Source organism: Pinus tabuliformis, chromosome X (genome assembly GCF_031772625.1).
Source record: "Pinus tabuliformis cultivar Carrire ecotype Pingquan chromosome X, CPIR1, whole genome shotgun sequence".
Classification (NCBI taxonomy): Eukaryota; Viridiplantae; Streptophyta; class Pinopsida; order Pinales; family Pinaceae; genus Pinus; species Pinus tabuliformis.
In genome coordinates this window covers 541,451,167-541,465,657 of record NC_142308.1, presented here as the reverse complement: position 1 = coordinate 541,465,657, position 14,491 = coordinate 541,451,167, and positions in this window count along the sequence as shown.

Below are 14,491 nucleotides of genomic sequence, written 5' to 3'. Positions count from 1 at the left end.
TATTGTTGGGTTTGCAAGTGTATTTTGTACAGGCCCCTCTTGAAGGCCTTGTCACTTTCTATACCAATGTCACCTACACATGTCTGCTTGCGCAGACCCCCACTTTGGCTCAGATAAAATCTACATTATAAGCCTTTATAATTCTACTAACATTAAATTTTTCTGATAGAATGTAAATTACATAATTCTTATTTCTCTGCAACCAATGAATTCTCTGATAGATTATAAATTACCAAATTATTATTACATTTCTACAGATAATGTATTCTCTGATAGAATATAGATTATAGAATCCTTATATTTCTGCAAACAGTGAATTCTCTGATAGATTATAAACTACCAAATTATCACATTTCTACAGGTAACATATTCTCTGATAGAATATAAATTACAGCATCCTTATACTTCTACAAACAAAGAATCCTCTGATAGTTTATAAATTACCAAATTATTACATTTCTACAGACAATGTATTTTCTGATAGGATATATATATTACTAAACTCTTATACTTCTTCAAACATTTAGATTTTAGATAATCTATAAATTGAAGAAAAGATTCTCACTTTAACACTCACGATTAATCAACGTACATCTTCCTTTGCAGAATGACAGTCGTAGGTACTGCTTACCTGTGATCCTATATAAAAGACCCCAACGATCTCAAACACCTTACCACCTCAGCTTGTCATCCTCCCGATCACGAGATTCGTCTTCCAGACCAAATCTCCCCCCAAGCCTGCTTGCAAGACCACCGTCTTCAGCAAGACTTCTGCACATAGTGCTAATGCTATCTGGTCATCACCAGACGTAGCATACTTTTCACTATCCTTCCCGTTTGTCTCTACAACATGGTTTTTTCCTCTCCCCCACCCCTTTTCTTGGAGTGTTCTTCTGTTGGGGAAGACAGTTAGGGTTTTTCCCTTTCTTTCTTTCTTTTATTTTTTTACTGGGAACTGCCTTTTACCTTTTTGTTTCCAACTTATTAATGAGAAGTTACAATCTGTTATATTCAGTCATTCTCTAACTTCATAAATTAATAATATTATTAACAAAATAGAAAAATAACAATAACAATATTATCTAGTTTTCTTATAGTGGTAAATAAAATATTTACAGCTTTTCTGGGGGCATTACATCTTCCAACCCTAAAAGCAAACATCATCTCGATGTTTCTCAGTCTCAAAAAGCTTTGGATAAGCTTCTTTCATGAGCTGTTCATCCTCCCAGGTGGCCTCATCTGGCCCAAAGTGCTACCATTGCACTTTAACCTGGATGATGGCTCATTTCCGCAGCATTACTTCTCTTCGTTCGAGAATACTCTGCGGCTCGACCAAGAATTCTCCTTCCAGTTCGACTTGTAACCACAGAATTAAAGTCAGTTTTGCCTTTAACATCATAATTTAACTGACCTATTTAAGATTTTTTTTTTACTTGAACATCTTGCCAACTGACTATGTGCTTAGGATCATAAATGTATTTTTCAATACTGATACAAGGAAGACATTGTGAACCCGAATATGGCTTGGTAGGGCGAGTTGGTATGCTACTGGCCCAACCCTTGCCAAAATTTGGAATGGTCCACAAAACCGGGGTGCCAACTTGGTGCACCCACTCCATTATAATGTACTCCTTTTTGCTCGAATCCTCACATACACATGATCCCATACTTGATATTCTTTAAAGATTCTCTTCTTATCGGCAAAACTCTTTTGCCTATCTTGGGTTGCCTTCAAATTAGATCGTACCTTTTTGACCAACTCCTCCATTTCTTTTAACATTTTAGGCCCCAACATTAATTTGTCCTCCGGTCCCCCCCAATTAGAGGGTGTGTGACATTTTCATTCGCACAAGACTTCAAACGGGCTCATCTGCAGAGAACTATGATATCCGTTGTTATACACAAACTCAACCAAATGCAGATAGTCCTCCCACTTAGATGGTTGCTGCATTACATAGGCCCTCAGCATGTCCTCTACCACTTGATTTACACGTTCGGTTTGTTCGTCTGTTTGTGGATGATAGGCAGTACTAAAATTTAACTGAGTCCCCAACCCCTCAAAAATAATTTTCCAGAAGACTGAGGTGAATTTCACATCCCGGTTTGAAATTATAGTTTTTGGCAACCCATGCAGTCTGAAAATATTTTGCATAGAAATATGAGCAATCTGTATTGCTTTGTAAGTGGATTGCACTGGTATAAAATGAGCTGATTTACTTAACTTGTCCACCACCACCATGATGGAATCATTATTTCTTTTATATTTGGGTAAACCTGTTATTAAATCCATAGATATGGTTTCCCATTTCCACTCTGGAACTGGTAGTGGGTGTAACAACCCTACAGGGTGTTGATGTTATGCCTTAATTTTTTGGCATTTTAGACATTGTGCCAAATATTCTGCTACATCTTTTTTCATGCTTGGCCAATAATATTCCTTCCTGAGTGCAGCAATCAACTTTTGATACCCCGGATCTCCAGTACAAGGACTTCTATGAATATATCTAAAATCAAGCATTTAATGTCATCTTGGTTGGGCACATACAACTTTTTTTTATAGTTCAGCATGCCAACTGCATCTATAGTGTAACCTTGCTGATTTTCTTTGCTGGTTGGATTGTGAACTTGCTATCCTATTTGCTGATATTTTGAATCTTGTTCTGATGCCTTTTTAATCATCTCATCGAAATTAGTACGCCCCTCGCTACTAGAAATTTCATAAAGACACTGCACCTTCCGACTTAAAGCGTCTGCTACCCGGTTTTCTTTCCCTTTCAAATGCTTAATTTCGAAATCAAAACCACTTAGGAAATCCACCCATCGTGCCTGCCTAGCATTTAAGGTAGGCTGACTGAAATAACTAGTCAAACTGTGATGGTCCGTCATTAAAAGAAACTTTTTTCCCATTAGGTAGTGGCGCCACATCTTTAAGGCGTGAATCACAGCTGTCAACTCCAGATCATAAGCGGAATATTTCTGCTCATGTTCCTTTAACTTTCTGGATTCATAGGCGATTACCTTTCCTTCTTGCATCAGTACCCCTCCTACCCCTTCCTTACTCGCATCAATACACACCACATAGTCCTTACTCGGATCCGCTATACTTAAGATAGGTGCTGTGGTGAGCAGATGCTTGAGTTGTTCAAAACTTCTTTGGCATTCTGTAGTCCATTTAAAAGTTTTTCCTTTTTTCTGCAAGGAAGTGATAGGGTAAGCCACTCTCGAAAATCCTTCCACAAACCGCCTGTAGTAACCCGCTAATCCCATGAAGGATCTTATGTCTGCCACGTCCTTTGGTACGGGCCATTCCATTATGGTCCTTATCTTTTCGAGATCCACAGTGATCCCATCTTTAGTGATTATGTGTCCCAAGTATTGTATTTGTTCCTTAAAGAAGTCGCACTTGCTGTATTTGGCGTATAATTGGTGCTCTCGGAGAGTTTGCAATACCAATCTGAGGTGCTCCTTGTGTTCCTCCATATTCCGGGAATATATCAGTATATCGTCAATAAAAATTAACACAAACTTGTCTAAATACTAATGAAATATGTTGTTCATTAAGCACATAAAGGTTGCAGGGGCGTTGGTTAACCCAAAGGGTAACACCACAAACTCATAGTGTCCATATCGTGTTCTAAAAGAAGTTTTGGCTATGTCCTCCTCTTTAATCCTGATTTGGTGGTAACCTGATCGTAAATCAAGTTTTGAGAATACTGTTACCCCTTTTAACTGATCAAAAATTCATCAATACGGGGTAAAGGGTATTCATTCTTAATTGTCAATTTATTCAACTGACGATAGTCCATACACATACGAAGGGTTCCATCCTTCTTTTTGACGAACAACACGGGGCTCCCCAAGGCGACACATTAGGGCAGATGTAGTTTTTATCCAAAAACTCTTGCAGTTGCATTTTCAGTTCTATGAGTTCTGGTGTGCTCATACGATAGGGGGCTTGGGACACCGGAGCTGCCCCTAGTACCAATTCAATAGTAAAATCTATGTCCCTTTTGGGTGGCAGTCTGGGTATCTCCTCTGAGAATACATCAACAAATTCTTGCACAACCAATATATTTTCCAAGGTGGTTGTCTTTTCTTTTGAGTTGGCATAACCAACCTGAATAGCATAAATCTGACACCCTTTTCTAATACACTTTGCTAGCTGAGAGGTGGTTATTGGTCGAATCTGTACGGGCCTTGGGATGCCTTGCATCTCCCGTCCTTCTCCCAGCTCATTCTTGTAGTAAATAGTTTTTGTTTTGCAATTTATAATGGACCAACGTTTTTCCAGCCAATCCATGCCTATCAATACATCATATGATCCAAGGGGAAGTATGTTTAGATCTGCCATTAAAGGCTGACCTGCTATTTCCAAAGGGCAGTTATTAACCTTGGCCAATACTCGTCTCTTTGCCCCTGTTTCCAGCTGTACTAGCCAAGGGTTTTTAAACTTGACAGATTGTAATTTACACTATTCCACAATCTTAGGACTAACATAACTTAACGTATCTCCAGGGTCAATTAAAATAGATACGGTATGATTAAAAATATTACCTTCAAACTCCACCATAGTTGGCTGGTACTCTGCCTAACGGTCATCGAGAGCAACATTAATTTTTGGAATGCTTCTGGCTACATCTCCTATTGTTGATGCCTCATGGATTTGCGAGACTTGATCGATGCCTTTACGATGAGGGCAATTTTTGATGTAGTGTGGTCCCCCACATCCCCAGCACTGTACTGGGGGTCTTGTTGTTCCTTTGTTGTCAATTCTGCCAGTTTGCTCGCTGATCCTTGATTTAGTTGGTGGCTTAATTCTGAGTTGATTCTTTGGTAGATTTATGTTATTTGGCCCTTTGGAAAATTCCTTACCAATGCTGCCCTGATTTCCTTTATTTCCAAATGCCGTCTTATTACCTTTCTTTTCTGTCCATTTTCTGCCCAAAACTTCACCCTTCTATTTATTTTGCTGGTAACATATCCTAGCCTTTCGTATAACCTCGTCCATCATTTTTAGGTTATCAAACTCAATTCTCTCCCTCATTGTCGCGGGTAAACTACTGACAAAAAATTGAACGTTAGCCTTTTCTTCACGGATGTATGGTACATATTGCAGCAAGGAGGTAAATCGGGTGATAAACTCATCCATGGTTTGCTGTCCAAGCCGCAAGTCATGAAACTCTCTTGCCTTCTCATCATAAAATCGTTCCGTCAAATATCTTTCCTTGAAGTATTTTTGGAACTTCTCCCAAGTAATACTTGGCTCACTCACTCCTCGTACAATCTTGACCTCTTCTCACCATAAGGTGGCCTTCCCTTGCAACTGAAAGATAGCCAACCGGGACTTTAGATTGTGATCGTACTCATATAATTGAAAATATTTATTCATGTTAATAAGCCAGGCTTTAGCTGCTTCCTCTAATTCTTCGTCAAAGTGTGGCAGTTTTATTTTCCGGAACTCCCCTTGTAATTCTATCCGCTGCCTTTTCGATGTCTGGTGCTCAGAGGCATTATCTGACTTTTCTTCTCGATTCTCTTCCCTTCCTTCTGACTCTTCCTGTTCTGTGTGGTAGCCTTGTTCCTCTGACACTCGTTGCTGCTCAAGGCTGGGATTCGGCGGGCGCTGATTCTGCTTATTGGACAGGCTCTTCATAATTTTTTCCTGTTCCAAGGTTAGCCTTGCATTGTCCTCCCTTAAGCGGGCCATCTCCCTTTTTAATTCCTGAACTGTTTCCAGTATTGCAAGATTTGTGCTACGAGCCTCTTCCCCTAACTATACCCATATTTCAGGGTTATTTTCAGGGAATGCTCCAGGCCCTAGGCCAGCCATATTCTGGCGCATGCTCTAACTATTCTTCTTATAACCGTTGTTGTCCTGTTTCTCTGTGCTTCACAAATTAATAGATCAACAACAGTTAGTATTCCAAGGAAAACAGTAACTAAAGCACAGTTCATTTGCCAGAGGTCACAGTTTTTGTAACTTGGCTCTGATACCACATGTCATGTCTCCATTCTTCAATCCAATGAACATGCGATAATACACAGACAAAATAATTTTTTTTAATAAACTTATATAACCGAGGTTTTTAACTATAGCTTTACAACAAATCTTACCATGATTCCACAGTATTAATAAGTCCTGTCCATTATCTGGGATATTAACTATGAGTTTAATACAAAGTGCAGAGCATGGTTATCCTACTGTACCACAAGACTGTCGATAACTGTGTTACTGATAGCCCTCTGTCCGTTGCATTTAGTAGATTGTTATATCAAACATAGATGACTCAGCTCGCACTTCGAACTAGCTGCCACCAATCATTTCAGGAATTAATACTCTGCTCTGCCATTTTGGGTGGCATGGCAGCCATATTAGGACACCTTGGGATCATACCATGCATCAACGATAGAGGTTATGAGCCTCAAATCTAACGGCTGTAATCCGCCCGGGAGACTTTTCCATCCATCAGGTTGGGATTGCACGTTCCATTTGCACCCTTCTCCCTTGGCGCTATGCTCTGCCCCTCTGCTTGCGGTTGCTAGACCTGAAGGGTTTATGCACAACGCACTTGTCTGGTCTCAAAGGCGGCCTAAGGTTTCATGTTTGTCGTTTACACAAATATGAACAGGTATGATTTTTCCTTATCTTTACTGCTGTGTAAAATTTGTTTTCACAAGATTAGTTTTAGTTTGTTTTCTGATACGTTTTCATAGATGACACAGGCTAGCATTATCTGAGTTCCTAATTTCTACAAGCTCTTGTCTACTCAGTTTATTCTCGAACAAGGTTTATTCCTGCTCTTATTGTTGGGTTTGCAAGTGTATTTTGTACAGGCTCCTCTTGAAGGTCTCATCACTTTCTATACCAATGTCACATACACATGTCTACTTGCGCAGACCCCCACTTTGGCTCAGATAAAATCTACATTATAAGCCTCTATAATTCTACTGACATTAAATTTTCTGATAGAATGTAAATTACAGAATTCTTATTTCTCTGCAACCAATGAATTCTCTGATAGATTATAAATTACCAAATTATTATTACATTTCTACAGATAATGTATTCTCTGATTGAATATAAATTGCAGAATCCTTATATTTGTGCAAACAATGAATTCTCTGATAGATTATAAACTACCAAATTATTACATTTCTACAGGTAACGTATTCTCTGATAGAATATAAATTACAGAATCCTTGATTACCAAATTATTACATTTCTAAACATAATGTATTTTTTGATAGGATATATATATTACTAAACTCTTATACTTCTTCAAACATTTAGATTTTAGATAATCTATAAATTGAAGAAAAGACTCTCACTGTAACACTCACTATTAATCAACGGACAACTTCCTTTGCAGAATAACAGTTGTAGGTACTGCTTACCTGTGATCCTGTACAAAAGATCCCAACGATCTCAGACACCTTACCACCTCAGCTTGTCATCCTCCCAACCATGAGATTCGTCTTCCAGACCAAATCTCCCCAAAAGCCTGCTTGCAAGACCACCGTCTTCAGCAAGACTTCCGCACATAGTGCTAATGCTATCTGGTCATCACCAGACGTAGCATACTTTTCACTATCCTTCCCGTCTGTCTCTACAACACAGTTTTTTCCTCTCCCCCCACCCCTTTTCTTGGAGTGTTCTTCTGTTGGGGAAGACAATTAGGGTTTTTCAATTTTTTTTTTTTTTTTTTTTCTTTTTTTACTGGCAACTGCCTTTTACCTTTTTGTTTCCAACTTCTTTATGAGAAGTTACAATATGTTATATTTAGTCATTCTCTAACTTCAAAAATTAACAACATTATTAACAAAATAGAAAAATAACAATAACAATATTATCCAGTTTTCTTACAGTGGTAAATAAAATATTTAAAGCTTTTCTAGGGGCATTACATTATGACACAAGTTAAAATGGTTTTTTATTATTAACATATTTTTAAGTATATGTCAATATTAATTAGTATTAAAATATTTTATCAATAACCAAATTATGAGATTTAAACATTTTACTCACATATTTTTTTTTACTTCTAATTACTTTACAAGATATTTGTTTTTTTAATTATAGCTGACATTATTTTTCTATTTAGAACATAATTTTTAACCTTAATTTTTTTATTTTAAAGAGAAACAAATGGAAAAACAATCTTACAATGTATTATATATTATTTTAAATTATGGTTAAAACCGTTTTATTTATATTTATTGTTAAAATTATGGTCAAAATCTCTTTATAATAAATACTTTTTTATTATTATTAATTTTTTAATTTCTCAAGAATATTTTTATAATAAATATATATTTCATTATTTTCCTTAAAAAATTGGATAACGTTCATATGAGTGTTCACTTAGACATTTATCCCTATAACCTATATTAACATTCACTTGGTTAATTATTTCTTTATAATAAGCCCAACACTCTTTATCCAATCTATTATGTTTTTCTTGTGTCCTGATGAGATCCACATGACATCGCCACTCAAAAGGTAGGACACCATTAAATCTATACACAACATATATCTAGAAACTTACATCAACATATATATATGTAATCAAATTTTTTTTATTAGTTCAAAAGATTACATATCTCCATAATGTTTCTTAAAACCTTATTGGCCTCATGCTCACTAGATTTATTGGCCAATAATGCATACCCAAATACAATTTAACAATTTTCTAAAATGACAAAAACTTACATAGACTGATAGGAAAAAAGTGTCAAAAAACCCATAAGACCAAAAGACAACTAACTATAATCAGAAATCATCGGAATTCACTATAGCAAGATGATCTAGACTTGGGCTAGGGTATGGAGGATGTTTAAAGTCACAGTGAACATGCCCCTCCATGTGAGCTAATCTAGTCTCCATATGGTCTAGCTTCTAGATTCGTTGCTACTCTCTCCATAGACTAACAAATATATCATGCATCTCCCACCGATTTCTTTATATGTGGTTCATGAAATCCATAATGTCATTGTGATCATCTTGTCGAGCCCGAATGAGCTATTCCAAGGAGACATTTACCTGCGAACATAAAACTAGCACCGTCGTCCACAAGGGGGTCTCTCATTTCCGTGGGCATAGACCTTGGGCAAGTCCATCATTTCTCTTTGACCCTGGTCCATCTGTTGCTATCGTGTTGGATGCCCCCTCCCCTCCATTCCTTTTCGTGCCCAACCTCGATGAAGAGACATATTTGATTGGAACTTCTCCGAATGCAAATGCACACCCACCCTCCACTTAACTACATGCCCAATAAAGAAAACAACTCTCTTGCACCATTGAATCTACCTGAAAAGATAGATATGCCCCTTCATCACGTGTGGGGCCTTAGTATTCCCCTCCTGCCAATGCAAACACCTCCTACCAAGGGAGCCTCCATAAAACACAACCGAAATTGCAGAGACTTTAAAAATAACAACTGCCCCACCACTATCCAAGTTGACTCAACCTACTGATAGACACCACGCCCATACACAACTAGAGACTAGGTCACTTGCAACACTCAAGCACCCATGGGTGTGTTGACAAACTATCCACCCCCCAATTGCAAATAGAAAAGGCCAGCTAAAACACCCCTTGCCAAACGACCACTCCACTCAGATAAACACAGTAAAGCTAGATGAGATAAACACACAATTAACTATCACAACATGTAAGACTAGGCTTAAAATTTTATACCTTGTATGTATTTCCCATAGCATCTCTATGGGATGACTTGGAGAGCCCACATCGAGATTATAGTTTAACCGCTCCATGATCAATCTTACACCTCTTCACTTGATGCCCAACTTTCAGTTTCCTACACTCTAGATCTCCTGCTTATTAGAAAGAGGAATCTAAATTTCTCTAAGAATTCCCCCTACTGTCACAGGACTGGTACAAAGAGAATTCCCCTCATATTTCTATGCAAGCCCGAGCACCCAAGCATACAAACTATAATCCTTACGTCCTTCTATTTTACATTGAAAGAATTGCCATCGTCATATATACTAGTCACACCTTTGGTAAAAATATCCAAGGATCGGAATGACAAACATTAACGCTCTTAATTACCACCTTATTGTGCCATGTGGCTTCACACACCTTTGGTAAAAATATCCAAGGATCGAAATGACAAATATTAACGCTCTTAATTACCACCTTGTTGTGCCATATGGCTTCACACGAGAGTGCATGCAACCCATCTTCCACGAAGTAAATAATTAATATTGCAAAGATCCATGGGGTGGTGAACCCTAGATGAATATGTATATTATTAATCAAATACATTTTCAAATAAAAAAATTTCTACATTCCTAATTAAGTTATAACATAAAAAAAAAAACACAAATTGATTAAAAAATCCTTACCATTATATATAGTTAAAATATCATAAATTTAAAAATAAGCAATAAAATATTAGATTAAATTAAAAGAAAAATAATTATTCGCATATTTATAGATATCAAATACACAACATTCTACAAATTAATCTAAAAACTTTCTCTTACAACTAAATACCACCATAGATCTATCTTAATTCTAGATCTACCTCAAATATCTCAAGATGCAAACTTACTTTTGAGTGCAAAACTTCATTGAGAGATTTGATTCCTCTCATTGCTTGGTATATCCTTAGTTAAGATGGATCTATACTAGATCTTAACAATTTATTTATATCATATAAATTTCACATATTTATATATATAAGTATTCTCATTTTTAATTTTATTAAAGCCTTGATTCAATTTCTATAGAATATTCACATAGTATTCTTAGTAGTAGTGAGGATAGAGGGTTTAGATATATCTCAAAAGTAATTATAATATTTTCACTTATAGATTTAGTTAAAAAATGTTATAAAATTAAATTAAATCAAAATATTTATAAAGTATTTTGATTGTGAAATGAGTTATCGTTTTTAGACATGTGGTATTGATAATCCTTAATATTGGCCCATGATATTGTAGCAAAACCTATTTACAAGTTAATAATATTTTGGTTAAGAATATTGTTATATTATAAGTTTATTGTAAATATTAAGTTTTTGTGTGTTTGTTAATTAAATTTAAAGATGGTTATGAAATCATTATTTTAATTTATATGGTAAAATGAATCTTAATTTATAGCTACTATTTATACATTGTATATTTTAATATGATATATATGTATTATGATTTTCTTTTATCTAAAAATTTGTTCGTAATTTTATTAATAAAAACAAAATTACAATATAAGAAATTGAAATTTATTATTTTTATTATTTTTAAGAACTTGTTATTAATTGAGCCAACATTTAAATGTTTAGACTCATTTACTAACACTGCAACATCTCAAGTCCCAAGGGTTAGCTCAACTAGTTGAGTCCCCATTGTTAAGTACCTCGCCGATCGAGAGGTCACATGGTCAATTCTCCTCGATGCCCTTGGGGTTAGGCCCTGCTACTCTGGTCGAGGGGCTTGATTCCCTTCAGGGTTGATCAACCCAGATTTTCTGTGGACATAACGACCACTTAGTGTCCGTGAATGACCCGAAATATATATATATATATATATATATATATATATATATATATATATCTCCCATACTGGGCTCTATATTGATTTTGACCTTTTATTATTTTTTAATTGATTTGACATATGAATGTTTACAAACAAACTTTTACACCACTACAATATCAACCCCATATTAGGTTGTAGAGTGCCTCTTAGCAAAATGATAGATATCTTTTTTACAATTAATATACATTTCAAATAATTTATTATTTTTTTTTATATAGAGAGGGGGGAGAGTAATCCACCCCATGGTTTTTTGTTCTGAGATGTGGTTTCAGGGTTTCTTTTTGTAAGGTAATGGTTTGGGATCATTAATATAAATTAATAGGTTTCACCTAGTCACCGTGCAATATGGAGGATGATGTGGGGCTTGTTGATTACTCAGACAATATCTTATTTGAAGAGGATATATTCATTCAAAGTTTTGGTAGTACCAATGGTAAGGTGGTTCGTTTCATGAGCTAGGAGGCACAAGAGGTGGCCATTGATGGTCTGAGGTATATAGTTCATTACATATCCTTAGATCCTCAAATCTCATGCTTTGACATCTTGGGACAAGATCATAAAACCTTTGGTATTCTATGAGGAGAAAACACTTACTCTTTCAATAATATACCAATCCTTAAGGAAGCGATACTTCATAATGGTGAGGTTTCATCCTAAGTAACTCTCCCTGTTTGATATTTGTTCTCGATTCTATTATGACCCTTAGGTCTAGTGTTGTGACAGAGGAGGCAGGATTTGTAGGACCTAGTCTAAACTTCGAGTGATTTGGTGGAGGTGAAGGGGAAGACTCAAGATCCATATTAGGGATAAAGAAATGAAAAGTGGTGAGAAGCGGGGGAGGAAAAGCCTTATTGGTTGTTAGAAAAGGCATCAAATTCAATCAAATTTTAGACCTAGTTGGAAAGACCTTAGCCGGGAAATTCTTAGGTCGAAGAGTGGGTTGTGATTTAGTGAATACATGGGTTAAGTATTTTTAGTTGTCCATTATTGGATATTGTCTTCTCTTCCACATTCATATTAGGGGTTGGACGAAGTTTATATTCAATGTAGAGGAGGATGCAAATTGAATCTTGAGAGAGGTGTGGTTCTTGGATAATGCCTTGATTTCCATAAAGTTTTGGATGATGTTTGACTCAAAGGAGGACTTCTTGGGAACTCCTCTAGTGTGGGTAATATTTCCCAATATCCATATGGACTTCTGGATTATCCAAGCGATTAATACTATAAGGAATTCAATCGATAAGATGATTTTGGTAGATGATAGTTTTAACTTAAATAAGTTTCATATTATTCTTAAAGTCCTAGTGGAAGATGATATGGGAAAAGGAATGATCAAATTTGTGGATCTAGTATACGACAATAAATGCCTCACACAACCATTTTATTACTTAAATATCCCATTTTAGTGCTCCATCTTTCATAATTACATGTGTACTTCACAAGATTGTCTAAAATGATTCATTAGAAATATGTTGTGGTGAATGAATTTAGATGGGTCGTGGTGTTCCATGGAGGGGTCTCAAAGTCCTCAAAAACTCAAATATCAAGCTCTAGATTGTTAGGAGAATGGATACCATTTGATGGATAATTCTCCCATTAACAATCACCTTGATATTATTTTTATTTGGCACATGTCCATTTATCTCATTGAAGAAATTTCTTTTAGAAGAAGATTGGAGAATTTGATAAGTGTGTTATGTCCCAAAAGTGTTAGTTTGTTTTTGGATAACCCTGTGCTGAAAGATGTTCCATCTATAGTTCCTTCACCTTCCTTCACCACAAGATTTGAAATCGAGTAAGTATGTTGATTTTATGTCCTCTCTGCCCTCTTGTGGGCCTTCCCCCATGAATTCTATTACCCATTTAAACCTATTATCCATACAATGAACCATTATTATAATTATAATCATTCCTTTATTAACAACTTTGGGTTTTGGCCCTAACCACTTCTTTCAGTTGAGGGGTTGGTTACTATGAACTTTGTCCCTTAAAACAGAAAGAGATAAACTCCTTTGAGAAGTTTAGAGGTAAACTCCTTTGAGCAGTTTAGAGGCTCAGGTTGAGAATTATTCAAGGATATAGGAGGGTGAGGGGCTAGTTGGAAGTGAAGACAATAACACCTAGGGAGTTTCCATTAATAAAGTCAACCATGTCTTCCAAAAGATAATATCTATGGTTATGAGAGTAGGACAAGCCCCATGGGAAACTCACCCATGAATATTCAAGCATTGCGAGGCCAAGCATACAAATTGGCCTTGAATTGAAAATTAGAACTTGAAAAACTTAATGTCATGTTGTATAAGAAATTACGAGTAATGGGGAAGTGTTAACTCTAAAACTTAAAAAGATATTGGATTCCTGGGATTATATGATAGTTGATTGAAAGGGACATTCCAAGGGGTTAATTACTAGGTGGGCCCACACAATTTCTCTAATAAACTCTTTCACTTTTCATTCAAAATTATTTATAAAGGCGAGTCAACAAGTTCCTTAGTTTCTATAACTCATAATCCTAAATTTTTATGGTCCTTATGATGAAAGGAAGGGGTTTTGGGAAAAAAATGTTCAATTCTGTCATTATGAAATGTTAAAGGGTTCATTTTGGGAGGATATTTGAACTTCACCCTCAGTCAAAGAGAATTTTAGGGAGAAATTTCTCCACTAGATCCATTGGAAGATTTCCTTTAGCATATCTTGGATATGGGTGCTTTAATGGATGTCGATCCCTTAAAATTCCAACAAACATGGGGGAATGACTAGGAGGGGAAGGAGGCAATGTACAAGAGATTAGATAATTTCATCATTCTCTTATAATTTTCTACTCAACGTGGAAATGTGACACTCCTCGATCATTCATATCAAATGCTTAGATCATTATAATATGATTTTGTTGTAATTAGAAGGGATGGATCCCCATCCAAGAGGCCCATAC